This window comes from Arachis stenosperma, chromosome 6, assembly GCF_014773155.1.
Source record: "Arachis stenosperma cultivar V10309 chromosome 6, arast.V10309.gnm1.PFL2, whole genome shotgun sequence".
NCBI lineage: Eukaryota > Viridiplantae > Streptophyta > Magnoliopsida > Fabales > Fabaceae > Arachis > Arachis stenosperma.
The window spans coordinates 36,404,127-36,418,202 of NC_080382.1; the positions used below are offsets into that span (position 1 = coordinate 36,404,127).

A 14,076-nucleotide genomic window follows, 5' to 3' on the forward strand; every position below is an offset into this window, starting at 1 on the left:
GAAGGGTGAGGTTGGTGGGGATTTATGAAGGATGGATGTGAGTGGTGAAGAGAAAGATGGGATTTGATAGGTGAAGGGTTTTTGGGGAAGAGGTATTGAGGTGATTGGTGAATGGGGGAAGAAGAGAGAGAGTGATGGTGGGGTCCTGTGGGGTCCACAGATCCTGTGGTGTCAAGGAAAAGTCATCCCTGCACCAAATGTTGCTCAAAATCACGTTTTGAGCTGTTTCTGGCGTTAAACGCCGGGCTGGTGCCCATTCCTGGCGTTTAACGCCAGGTTGTTGCCCTTTACTGGCGTTTAACGCCAGTCTGGTGCCCCTTTCTGGCGTTAAACGCCCAGAATGGTGCCAGACTGGGCGTTAAACGCCCAACAGCTAGCATTACTGGCGTTTGAACGCCAGCTTCTTCTCCTCCAGGGTGTGCTATTTTTCTTCCTGTTTTTCATTCTGTTTTTGCTTTTTTCATTGTTTTTGTGACTTCTTATGATCATCAACCTACAAAAAAGATAAAATAACAAAAGAAAATAGTTAGCTATAAAACATTGGGTTGCCTCCCAACAAGCGCTTCTTTAATGTCATTAGCTTGACAGAGGACTCTCATGGAGCCTCAGAAATGCTCAGAACCGTGTTGGAACCTCCCAACACCAAACTTAGAGTTTGAATGTGGGGGTTCAACACCAAACTTAGAGTTTGGTTGTGGCCTCCCAACACCAAACTTAGAGTTTGACTGTGGGGGCTCTGCTTGGCTCTGTTTTGAGAGAAGCTTTTCATGCTTCCTCTCCATGATGATAGAGGGATGTCCTTGGGCCTTAAACACCAAGGATTCTTCATTCACTTGAATGATCAACTCTCCTCTATCAACATCAATCACAGCCTTTGCTGTGGCTAGGAAGGGTCTGCCAAGGATGATGGATTCATCCATGCACTTCCCAGTCTCTAGGACTATGAAGTCAGTAGGGATGTAATGGTCCTCAATCTTCACCAAAACATTCTCTACAAGTCCATGAGCTTGTTTTCTTGAATTGTCTGCCATCTCTAATGAGATTCTTGCAGCTTGCACCTCAAAGATCCCTAATTTCTCCATTACAGAGAGGGGCATGAGGTTTACACTTGACCCTAAGTCACACAAGGCCTTCTTGAAGGTCATGGTGCCTATGGTACAAGGTATAGAAAACTTCCCAGGATCCTGCCTCTTTTGAGGCAGTTTCTGCCTAGACAAGTCATTCAGTTCTTTGGTGAGCAAGGGTGGTTCATCCTCCCAAGTCTCATTTCCAAATAACTTGTCATTCAGTTTCATGATTGCTCCAAGGTATTTAGCAACTTGCTCTTCAGTGACATACTCATCCTCTTCAGAGGAAGAATACTCATCAGAGCTCATGAATGGCAGAAGTAAGTCCAATGGAATCTCTATGGTCTCATTTTGAGCCTCAGATTCCCATTGTTCCTCATTGAGGAACTCAGAGGAGATTGGTGCACGCCCACTGAGGTCTTCCTCAGTGGCGTCTTCCTCCTCTCTTTCCTCTCCACATTCGGCCATGGTTATGGCTTTGCACTCTCCTTTTGGATTTTCTTCTGTATTACTTGGGAGAGTGCTAGGAGGGAGTTCAGTAACTTTCTTGCTCAGCTGACCCACTTGTCCTTCCAAATTTCTGATGGATGACTTTGTTTCATTCATGAAACTTTGAGTGGTCTTTATTAGATCAGAGACCATTGTTGCTAAGTCAGAAGTATTCTGCTTAGAACTCTCTGTCTGTTGCTGAGAAGATGATGGAAAAGGCTTGCCATTGCTAAACCTGTTTCTTCCACCATTATTGTTATTGAAACCTTGTTGAGGTTTCTCTTGATTCTTCCATGAGAAATTGGGGTGATTTCTCCATGAAGAATTGTAGGTGTTTCCATAGGGTTCTCCTAGGTAATTCACCTCTTCCATTGAAGGGTTCTCAGGATCATAGGCTTCTTCCTCAGATGAAGCTTCTTTAGTACTGCTTGGTGCATTTTGCATTCCAGACAGACTTTGAGAAATCAAATTGACTTGTTGAGTCAATATCTTATTCTGAGCCAGTATGGCATTCAGAGTATCAATCTCAAGAACTCCTTTCTTCTGATTAGTCCCATTGTTCACAGGATTCCTTTCAGAAGTGTACATGAATTGGTTATTTGCAACCATTTCAATTAGCTCTTGAGCTTCTGCAGGCGTCTTCTTCATGTGAAGAGATCCTCCAGCAGAGCTATCCAAAGACATCTTGGATAGTTCAGAGAGACCATCATAGAAAATACCTATGATGCTCCATTCAGAAAGCATGTCTGAAGGACATCTTCTGATTAATTGTTTGTATCTTTCCCAAGCTTCATAGAGGGATTCTCCATCCTTCTGTCTGAAGGTTTGGACTTCCACTCTAAGCTTACTCCATCTTTGTGGTGGAAAGAACTTTGCCAAGAAGGCATTAACTAGCTTTTCCCAAGAGTCCAGGCTTTCTTTAGGTTGAGAATCCAACCATATTCTAGCTCTGTCTCTTACAGCAAAAGGGAATAGCATCAGTCTGTAGACCTCAGGGTTAACCCCATTAGTCTTGACTGTGTCACAGATTTGCAAGAATTTAGCTAAGAACTGATGAGGATCTTCCATTGGAAGTCCATGGAACTTGCAATTCTGTTGCATTAGAGAAACCAATTGAGGCTTAAGCTCAAAGTTGTTTGCTCCAATGGCAGGGATAGAGATGCTTCTCCCATAGAAATCAGGAGTAGGTGCAGTGAAGTCACCCAGCACCTTCCTTGCATTGTTGGCATTGTTGTTGTTTTCGGCTGCCATGTGTTCTTCTTCCTTGAAGAAATCGGTCAGGTCCTCTAAAGAGAGTTGTGCTTTGGCTTCTCTTAGCTTTCGCTTCAAGGTCCTCTCCGGTTCAGGGTCAGCTTCAACAAGAATGCCTTTGTCTCTGCTCCTGCTCATATGAAAGAGAAGGGAACAAGAGAAATGTGGAATCCTCTATGTCACAGTATAGAGATTCCTTGAGGTGTCAGAGAAAAAGAAAAATAGAAAGAAGAAGGAGAGGAAGAATTCGAACTTTAATTAGATAAGGTTCGAATTGTGCATTTAGAAGGAGTGGTACTCCATAAATAGAAGGATGTGGGAAGGAGGGAAGAAAATTTTCGAAAATTCATTTAAAAGATTTTGAAGACATTTTGAAAATTTGATTGATAATTTTCGAAAATTAAAAGTGAAAAAGAAATCAAGTGATTTTTGAAAAAGATTTTTAAATTAGAAATCAAAAAGATTTGATTGAAAACTATTTTGAAAAAGATGTTGTTAAAAAGATTTAATTGAAAAGTTATGGTTTTAAAAAGATGTGATTGAGAAGATATGATTTGAAAACAATTTTAAAAAGATATGATTTGAAAACAATTTGAAAAGATATGATTTTAAAAAAAATATTAATGACTTGCCTAACAAGAAAAGATATGATTCAAACATAAAACCTTTCTTAATAGAAAAGGCAAAAAATGTTCAATCAAATCATTAATTGTTGGTAAGTATCTTTGAAAAAGGAAAGAATTTGATTTTGAAAACATTTGATTGAAAAGATATGATTTGAAAAAGATTTGGTTTTGAAAAACTTTGAAAACTTAAAAAAAATCTGATTTTGAAAACAAAATCTTCCTCCTAGCACCATCCTGGCGTTAAACGCCCAGAATGGTATACATTCTGGCGTTTAACGCCCAAAATGCTACCTCTTTGGGCGTTAAACGCCCAACCAGGTACCCTGGCTGGCGTTTAAACGCCAGTCTGCCTTCTTCACTGGGCATTTTTGAATGCTCAGCTTTTTCTGTATAATTCCTCTGCAGTATGTTCTGAATCTTCAATTCTTTGTATCATTGACTTGAAAAGACACAAATTAAAAATATTTTTGGATTTTTAATAATCAAGATGCAAAAGGAATCAATTAACAATGCATGCAGGACACCAAACTTAGCAGTTTGTATACTACTTGACACTAACAATATGAGAATGCATATGAGACACACAAAATGCTTCAAGTCAATAGAATTCAAAGATTAGAACACAAAAATCATCAAGAATTACTTGAGGATCCTTAAGACACATGAATGAATGCATGCAATTGACACCAAACTTAAGATGAAACACTAAACTTAAGCAGGAAACATCAAATATTTTTGGTTTTTATGATTTTGTAAATTTTTTTGTGTTTTTCGAAAATTAAGTGGGAAAAGGTATCAAAATCCTTGATGAGAATTCCAGGAATCAGTGCAATGCTAGTCTAAGACTCCGGTCGAGGAATTAGACATGGCTTCACAGCCAGCCAAGCTCTCAAAGAAAGCTTCGGTCCAAAACACTAGACATGACCAAAGGTCAGCCAAATCTTAGCAGATCACTGCTCCAAGAGCAAAATTAATGAGAATCAACAAGCTCTTGTGGTGATAAGTTGAAACCTCGGTCCAATCAGATTAGACATGGCTTCTCAGCCAGCCAGATTTCAACAAATCATCATGAAACTCTAGAATTCATCTTCAAGAATTTCGAAAAAAAATACCTAATCTAAGCAACAAGATGAACCGTCAGTTGTCCAAACTAGAACAATCCCAGGCATTGTTACCAACAGCTTGCTCAAAACTTGAACAATCCCCGGCAACGGCGCCAAAAACTTGGTGCACGAAATTGTGAACAATACTTTTCACAACTCTCATAATCCCTGGTCATGAACTCCAAAAACTTTGGTGGTTCAATTCCATGGCATTACACAACTTCGCACAACTAACCAGCAAGTGCACTGGGTCGTCCAAGTAATACCTTACGTGAGTAAGGGTCGATCCCACGGAGATTGTTAGCATTGAAGCAAGCTATGGTCATCTTGTAAATCTTAGTCAGGCAGACTCAAACGTATATGATGATGAACGAAAATAACAAAGAAGATAAAGATAGTGATACTTATGTATATCATTGGTGTAAGAGCCTCAGACAAGTGTATGAAGATGCCTTCCCTTCCGTCTCTCTGCTTTCCTAATGCCTTCATCCAATCCTTTCTTACTCCTTTCCATGGCAAGCTCGTGTAAGGTTTCACTGTTGTCAGCAGCTACCTCCCATCCGCGCAGTGAAAGCTAATGCACACACTCTGTCACAGTGCTGCCAATCACCGGTTTGGTTCCCTCCCCTACCGGAATAGAATCACTCTTTTGCGTCTGTCACTAACGCCCAGTAGGTTACAGGTTTGAAGCACGTCACAGTCATTCAATCATTGAATCCTACTCAGAATACCACAGACAAGGTTTAGACCTTCCGGATTCTCTTGAATGCTGCCATCAGGTCCTGCCTATACCACGAAGACTCTGATCTCACGGAATGGTTGGCTCGTTTGTCAGGCGAGCACTCGGTTGTCAGGCGATCAACCATGCATCGTGCAATCAGGAATCCAAGAGATATTCACTAAGCCTCAGATGCTTGTAGAACAAGAATGGTTGTCAGTCACCTTGTTCATGGGTGAGAATGGTGATGGGCGTCAATCATCACCTTCATCAAGTGAAGAACAAGTGATATCTTGGATAAAGAACAAGCGGAATTGAATGGAAGAACAATAGTAATTGCATTAATACTCGAGGTACAGCAGAGCTCCACACCTTAATCTATGGTGTGTAGAAACTCCACCGTTGAAAATACATAAGAACAAGGTTTAGGCATGGCCGAATGGCCAGCCTCCCAAAGGTCTAAGATAGCATAAAACAAAGATAGCTACCAAAAGTCCTCTCTCTATACAATAGTAAAAGGTCCTACTTATAGAAAACTAGTACATAGATGAGTAAATGACATAAAAATCCACTTCCGGGCCCACTTGGTGTGTGCTTGGGCTGAGCAATGAAGCAATTTCGTGTAGAGACTCTCCTTGGAGTTAAACGCCAGCTTTAGTGCCAGTTTGGGCGTTTAACTCCCAATTAGGTGCCAGTTCCGGCGTTTAACGCTGGAATTTCTTGAGGTGACTTTGAACGCCGGTTTGGGCCATCAAATCTTGGGAAAAGTATGGACTATTATATATTGCTGGAAAGCCCAGGATGTCTACTTTCCAACGCCGTTGAGAGCGCGCCAATTGGGCTTCTGTAGCTCCAGAAAATCCACTTCGATTGCAGGGAGGTCAGAATCCAACAGCATCTGCAGTCCTTTTGAGTCTCTGGATCAGATTTTTGCTCAGGTCCCTCAATTTCAGCCAGAAAATACCTGAAATCACAGAAAAACACACAAACTCATAGTGAAGTCTAGAAAAGTGAATTTTAACTAAAAACTAATAAAAATATACTAAAAACTAACTAGATCATACTAAAAATATACTAAAAACAATGCCAAAAAGTATACAAATTATCCGCTCATCACCAGCCCATAGAAGGCATCCTACAGAAAACAGACTTAGCAGGAAGAATTCTACAGTGGGCAGTCAAGTTATCCGAAATCGATCTTCGACATAAAGCTCAGACAGCCATCAAATCACAGTATCTAGCCGACTTTATTACAGAGTACACTGACACCCCAGGAAATCCTACAAAATGGAAACTCTGCATAGACGACTCTTCAAACAAAATCGGGAGTGGTGCAGGCGTAAGTATATAAAGCGATCAGGGAAGTCAAATCTAGCTAAATGACCAAGCTGAATACGAGGCACTACTCGCTGGTTTAAGGCTAGCTAAGAAGGTAGGAGCTTACCATGTCCAGTGATTCACAAGTAGTCACCTCACAAATAGAAGGGAGCAACCAAGCTGAGGATCCCACCATGAAAAAATACCTCGGGTAATTTGGGGGACCCTGGACAAAACTAGAGAACGGCTCGGACATTTCGGGGAATATGAAGTCCGACACATACCTCGGGAGCAGAATGCCCGAGCTGATGCACTTTCAAAATCAGCCAGTACCAACAGCTCGAACAATTCGGGGAATATGAAGTCCGACACATACCTCGGGAGCAGAATGCCCGAGCTGATGCACTTTCAAAATCAGCCAACACCAAACCAGGGGGCAATAATAGAAGCCTCATCCAAGCTATATTACAAGACCACAACAAGGAAGGAAAACAAACCCTCTCCTCAGAGTCTGGCGACACCAGCTCATAATTCTTCTCCTCATCCCTATCCCTACAAATTCTACGGAACCTCCTAAGTCACACACAGTACTCAAGGTCAGCCACAGTAACACGCATTAAAACTATAGAATCCAGTCAATCAGACATGCCGTCCGGGATCTTAGTAGACATCTCAGCAATATTTTTTAAAGAAAACATAGGTCAACCATAGGGTTATTACCAAACAACTCAGAAAAATAAGGAAACAACTCAGACAATAAAAGCAAAACATCAGATGTCAGATACAATAGTAAAAGAAAAACTCCAGGACTCACACGAAAGTCCAGGGGCATCCTTTGGAGGCAACAACAGGGCAAGAACACAGAGAAGAGAAGCTGACAATCTATACCCAAACAGTCCAAACACCTCTCAGATAAAAGGTGTTCCGAGGGTTACCTGAAACTATAGGTCGATCTCGGTCGAGATCTTCTGTGTTGGTTGGAGCCGATGTATCTGGCAGGTATATATCCGCCAATGCTGGTGTGTCCGCCTTGTGGAACTGAAAGTGCTGCTGATCCTTCGTCCCCGGAGGTGGGGGTACCTGCAAGGGACTCCGATGCTTAAGTTAGCAAGGGTATTAAGCAGGTATTGAGTAGAATCAGAGTATGAGTTATACCAGGGTGCTCCAGTGTATTTATAATGGTGAGATATGGCCTTCTGTGGATAAGAAAAGTTAGTTATCTTATCTTATCTTTATCTTTAAGTGAGGTCATCTTTATCTTTTAAGGGAACCGCCCTTCTCTCTGTAGGCTTGGGCCGCTTTAGGATTTGGGGCGTGTTCCTCTATTTGGGCCCTTCTTTGGGCTTTCTGGGGACTTGACCGAGCTCTTTGGGAAGAGATCGAGTTGTCCTGACCTGAAGAGGTCGGTCCCTTTGTCTGTCGAACATCCCGGGTCGGACAGCTCAACCCAAGGTATGAACAGTGCCCCTGCTTGAGCTCGGTCTTCTTTTGAGATCGAGTCTTTGACTTCAGTCCTTTTTTGATGAAGCCGAACTCAAGCATTTTGTCGATTCCTTTGTAGTTGCTTTTGAATGTAGAACGTTTCCTCTAAAAAATGCGTGCTTTTATATCGGCGCTTTTTCGGGAACGTGCGAGGGTTTAATGCTTTCTTTAATTTCGAGCATTAATTGCCCCGTTTCCCCTAGGCTCTTTACTTTTCATTTTGAAAACCTAGAAACGGTTTCTCTTCTTTTGCCTTTTCCGTAACTTCTTTTCTCAGTTATCTCCACTCTCTGCTTTTTGTTCGCACTTCTGCTTTCTTTGTGTTGCGGCATCGTTTTGGCGTTTCTGGATCCTGGAATCTTGCGTTTCTTCCTGCGAGATTACTCTTGTTCGCATTCTTTGTGAGAAGGCGTTCCCAGATTTCGTCTTCCATCTTCGGTTTCTTTGAAGCTCGCTGCTCTTTTCAGGTTGGTACTAGCTTTCTTGCTTCTTTCGTAGCTTCGTCTTTAGTTTTTTGGTGAAGTTCTGGTTTTGCATGTTTGAAAGTTTGAATCTTTCGTGGTCTTGTATTTGCTTGTCGCTGTAACATGCTTTTCCTATCTTTCTCTTATGGATTTTCTGGGATTTTTTCTTTTGAGGCCTTCTGGGGTTTTACTGTTGCTTCTGGTTGTTTCATGTCTGATACTGATAGAAAATCTGCATCTGTTCCTTACTTTTGGAGATTACTTTTTGTCTGATCTTTGAAAAAAAAAGGTTGCATCTTTAAATGGTCTCTGCTTGGCATGTTTGATGTTTGAGCTTGGTAGGCTTGTAATGATTTGCTGTGTTTTTCTTTGATGAAAAGCGTTTGTTGTTTTGAATTCTTTTCGAGAAATGCTGGGATGCAAGGTGTAGAGTATTTCTGGAAACCTTGCTTTGTTACTGCCTCCAAAGGATGCCCCAGGACTTTGATTTGAGTCTTGGGGTTTTTCTTTTCGTTGTTTCATCATATGAGAAGTATTGACTGAGTTGTTTTCTCCCTTTGTCCGAGATGTTTGTAGTAACCCCTATCTTCTTTTCTTCCTTGTAGAATTAGTTGGCCTCATGTCTTCTCGCAATAACATTGTAGAGATGTCTTCCAGAGTTCCCGAGGGGATGTCCGATTGGCTGGACTCCCTTATTTTGTTGTGTGTTTCTGTTGTGGATGCTGAATTTTGCACAGAGCTGAGGAAGCGCCATAGGATTTGTGGTAACAATGCTCGTGAGGAGGATTACGAGCTTGGTGCTCCTGATTCTAATGAGAGAGTTTGTTTTCCGACTTCCATTGAGAGGGAGCGTCCCTTCTTCTATGCCTATGAATACTTCTTCAGCCAGTTGAATGTTACTTTTCCTTTTTCTGCTTTTGAGACTGACCTGTTGTGGTCGTGTAATATTGCTCCGTCCCAGCTTCACCCTAATTCCTGAGGTTTTATTAAAATTTTTCAACTTCTCTGTCATGAACTAGATGTAACACCTTCCCAAACTCTTTTTCTTTACTTGTTTGTTTCCGCCAAGCCTGGCGGTTCTTCGAAAAAGAAAGCTTCTTGGGTTTCTTTCCGGTCTGCCTTGGGCCATAAAGTTTTTGCGATGTATGATGAGTCCTTTAAGGACTTCAAGAACTACTTCTTTAAAGTTCGAGCTGTTGAGGGGGCCCGCCCCTTTTTTCTTGATGAAAATGATGAGCCCTCTTTTCCTCTAGAGTGGCAGAAGGATGTAAGGGTGTCTCGCTATACTTGGGAGATGCTTGATGATGTCGAGCGCGCTTTTGTAGTTGTTCTTGAGGATCTCTGGGGGAAACCACCCCATCTTGATACAAAAATATTTTTGAATGACCCATCTTTGGTTCGGACTGTTTTGAGTATCTGCCTGACTATTTGTCTGACTTGTTTCTATACTTGTTTCCTTTTTTCTTCCTCTTATCGGATTTGTGACTCTTTGTTGTGGCTGATTTTGTACTTTGCAGAGATGTCAAAGAATAGTGACCCCATGAAAGCCTTTAAAAAGGCAAAGAAGGCGACTGCTACTTTGAACATTTTGGCCAAGGTGGTCGGAGAGGGGTCTTCTCAGGCCCCCGTGAAGCCTCCTGTGCCGATTTCTCCTGGGCCAAGGAGAACAATTCCTACTCCTCGGTTTCGTCAAGTCGATCCTTCACAGACTTCGGCCGTTGCTTCTGGCGCTCCTCCTGGTAAGAAGCAGAAAGTGACTGAACCTTTCAACCTTGATGCTCCTGACTTTGATCCAATCGAGTTTATAGATCAACAAATCGGTCCTTATGGTGCCCTTTTTATGGATGACGTCTCCCTATTTCAGCACTTTGACTACATGGCTCGGAGTGGTATTAAGTTGGCACATTTGGGAGCGGCCCTATATCGAACTGCCCAAAGTCTTCCTCTCCATGCCATCAAAGCCTTTATGGAGGAGGCCAAACGGGAGTTTGATCGGGTGAATGGCTTAAAGTAGGAGCTTGAGGTGAAGGTGGCCAAGTTGGAAAAAGATCTGAAAAATGAGAAGGCGAGTTCCCTTTCTTTGGCTGCTTCTGTAAGGCTGGTTGAGGATACAGCTCTGAGGCATAAGGATAGTTATGTCACATCTTATCGGGAGGGAATGCGTCTGAAGGAGGAGTTGGAAAACGCCCGAGCTGATTATGCCGAGCTCCAGGGTCATCTTGTTGGTAGTGTAATTGCTGCCTATGAGAACCTGAAGGAGCAGATTTAGATCATTGCTCCTGAAGCTGACCTTACTCTCTTTAGTCTGGACAACGTCGTGAGGGATGGTAAGATTGTCCCTGACGACCAAGATGATGACTATGCTGATCCTCCCCCTATGCCCTCTGTCAAAGTGTCAACTTCCTCGGTTCCTCCCGTTACATCTGATCTGGATTGCCAGATTTTGAACCGGGATGATGGAACTGTAGATGCTGTGCCTATTCAGACTCGCCCTCCTTCTCCCTGTACTGATGTTGCCGGGAAGGCTCCCAATCTTAGTTGATCTTTCTTTCTAAGTGTTTGTGTAAATAGCCCTGTTTGTGGGCTTTTGAACTTGTTTTATTGTTTTGTTTAACTGCTGACGCTTTTTAGTAGCCCGCCTGGCAACTTTATTTGAAAAACAAAAGTAGCTTCCGAGGTTGGTTTGTGGTGGCCTCTTGAAGCTTTATCATACTATGTTTTTATTATGGTATCTGTTGAGATCTTACTGCTTTGGCCTCTTTAGATTGCTTTCGTATTTATTGTTTGTAGCTGGGATCCTTTTGAGGCCGTGACTGTGGGGGGCCCGACTTGCTTCTCGGTTTCCTCGCTTTTTGTTCGTATTTTTAGTGCCTCATAACCGATTTCTTTATGTTGGTCCCCTTCTAAGTTATTTCTGTAATCCTCTTTTTGGACCATTGTTAGGTCTTCTTTTAGGGATTACTTTTATAACTTATCTTTGTAGGAGACCGACTTCGTTAGGTCGGTCTGTTTAAAGCTGTTTTTATAATCCTCTTTCTTGGACCTTTGTCAGGTCTCTTTCAGGGATTACTTTTACAACTTGTTTTGTAGGAGACTGACTTCGTTAGGTCGATCTCTTCTAAGTTGTTTTTGTAATCCTCTTTCTTGGACCTTTGTCAGGTCTCTTTCAGGGATTACTTTTACAACTTGTCTTTGTAGGAGACCGACTTCGTTAGGTCGATCTCTTCTAAGTTGTTTTTGTAATCCTCTTTCTTGGACCTTTGTCAGGTCTCTTTTAGGGATTACTTTTACAACTTGTTTTGTAGGAGACCAACTTCGTTAGGTCGATCTCTTCTAAGTTGTTTTTGTAATCCTCTTTCTTGGACCTTTGTCAGGTCTCTTTCAGGGATTACTTTTACAACTTGTCTTTGTAGGAGACCGACTTCATTAGGTCAATCTCTTCTAAGTTTTTTTGTAATCCTCTTTCTTGGACCTTTGTCAGGTCTCTTTCAGGGATTACTTTTACAACTTGTTTTGTAGGAGACCGACTTCGTTAGGTCGATCTCTTCTAAGTTGTTTTTGTAATCCTCTTTCTTGGACCTTTGTCAGGTCTCTTTCAGGGATTACTTTTACAACTTGTTTTGTAGGAGACCGACTTCATTAGGTCGATCTCTTCTAAGTTGTTTTTGTAATCCTCTTTCTTGGACCTTTGTCAGGTCTCTTTCAGGGATTACTTTTACAACTTGTTTTGTAGGAGACTGACTTCGTTAGGTCGATCTCTTCTAAGTTGTTTTTGTAATCCTCTTTCTTGGACCTTTGTCAGGTCTCTTTTAGGGATTACTTTTACAACTTGTTTTGTAGGAGACCGACTTTGTTATGTCGATCTCTTCTAAGTTATAGCAATTCCTCTTTAATAGGGTTGGCCAGACCTCTTTCCAGGGATTTGCTGATAACTTGGGTTGACTTGGTCCGACTTTTTGGTGTCGGCCAGTCTTTTTAAGTTATTATATAGCAATCCATAAGACCTCGTCAGGTTCTTTTTGGGGTCACTTTCGATAACTTCTTGCATTATTCTATGTTCATCTTTTTCCGATTTGTAGATGGTGGTTTCTGTCGTGGTTTAATCGACTTTTAGGTGAATCGCGTTTTCACCTTTGTCGGTCGATTATTCCTATCAAGATCATATAGTGAATCTATTCTTCACTTTCTATTCGACCGGTTACTTTATAATCGGATGATGAATGCTTTAGATTAATGCGTCTTGAGAACTTGTAGAATATCTGAAATGCATTTTATTTAAAAGAAGTGCAAATATATACAGGCGGGAGTTTTTCATACCCTTAAGTCAGATTAAATCTCAATCTTGATGCCTCATTAAAAAACCTTTTCAGGAAAAATAGTGCATCCTGAGATCTTTTACCTTTCCTAGATTTAGTACCTTCTTAGGTTACAGGCGTGCCATGATCTGGGGAGTTCTCGTCCCTCGAGTTCGGACAGTCTGTAGTAGCCCTTCCCAAGTACTTCTGTGACTCGGTAGGGTCCTTTCCAGTTAGCTGCCAGCTTTCCTTCTCCAGGTCGAGTTGTTCCAATATCATTTCGTATTAAGATGAGATCGTTCTCCGTGAAGTCTCTTGGCACTACCTTTTGATTATACCTAGAAGCCATTCGCCGCTTTAGTGCTTCTTCTCTGATCCGAGCTCTTTCTTGGATTTCCAGAAGTAGGTCGAGCTCTTCTCTTTGAATTTGAGAGTTGGTTTGTTCATTGTAGTGGACTACTCGGGGAGACCCTTCCTCAACTTCTATTGGAATCATTGCCTCCACTCCGTATGCTAGTCAAAATGGGGATTCGTTTGTAGTGGAATGTGGAGTTGTTCGATACGCCCATAGGACTTGCGGAAGTTCCTCGGCCCAAGCTCCCTTTGTTTATCCATTGGCTTGGGGGTGTTCGACGGAGGTGAACTGGTGTTTTATGTTTAAGTCGGCCACTAGTTTTCTGAAGCCTGCATCTGTGAATTGGGTGCCATTATCTGTGGTGATGGAGTATGGAACCCCGAACCTTGTAATAATTTCCTATATAGGAATTTCTGACTTCTTTGAGCAGTGGCGTTGGCTAGGGGTTCTGCCTCGATCCATTTTGTGAAGTAGTCTACCCATACTATGAGGAATTTGACTTGTCTCGATCCTTGGGGAAAGGATCTGAGAAGATCGAGTCCCCATTTTGCAAATGGCCAGGGTGAGGTTACACTGATGAGTTTTTCCGGTGGGGTGATATGAAAGTTGGCATGTTTCTGACATGGTGGACATGTTTTTACAAATTTGGTAGCTTTCTTTTGTAGAGTTGGCCAATAGAATCCTGCCCGGAGTACCTTTTTGGTGAGAGCTTGTGCTCCAAGATGATTACCACAAATGCCGCTGTGTACTTCCTCCAAGACTTCTTTTGTGTTGGAGGTCGGTACGTATTTTAACAATGGTGTTGAGATCCCTCTTTTGTATAGGATGTTGTTTATGATAGTGTAGTACTGTGCCTCCCTTTTTAACCTCTTTGCCTCCTTTTCATCTGTGGGGAGCGCTTCTGTTTTG

General features: G+C 42.0%; 1 non-coding gene across 1 annotated transcript; it reads left to right on the forward strand.

Annotated features, from left to right (window-relative positions):
- Positions 1–2,294: 2,294 nt before the first annotated feature.
- On the forward strand, positions 2,295–2,402 carry LOC130938249 (small nucleolar RNA R71). Its single transcript, XR_009069421.1, has one exon. It is a non-coding gene; the product is annotated as a small nucleolar RNA R71 (small nucleolar RNA).
- The last annotated feature ends 11,674 nt before the right edge of the window (positions 2,403–14,076 follow it).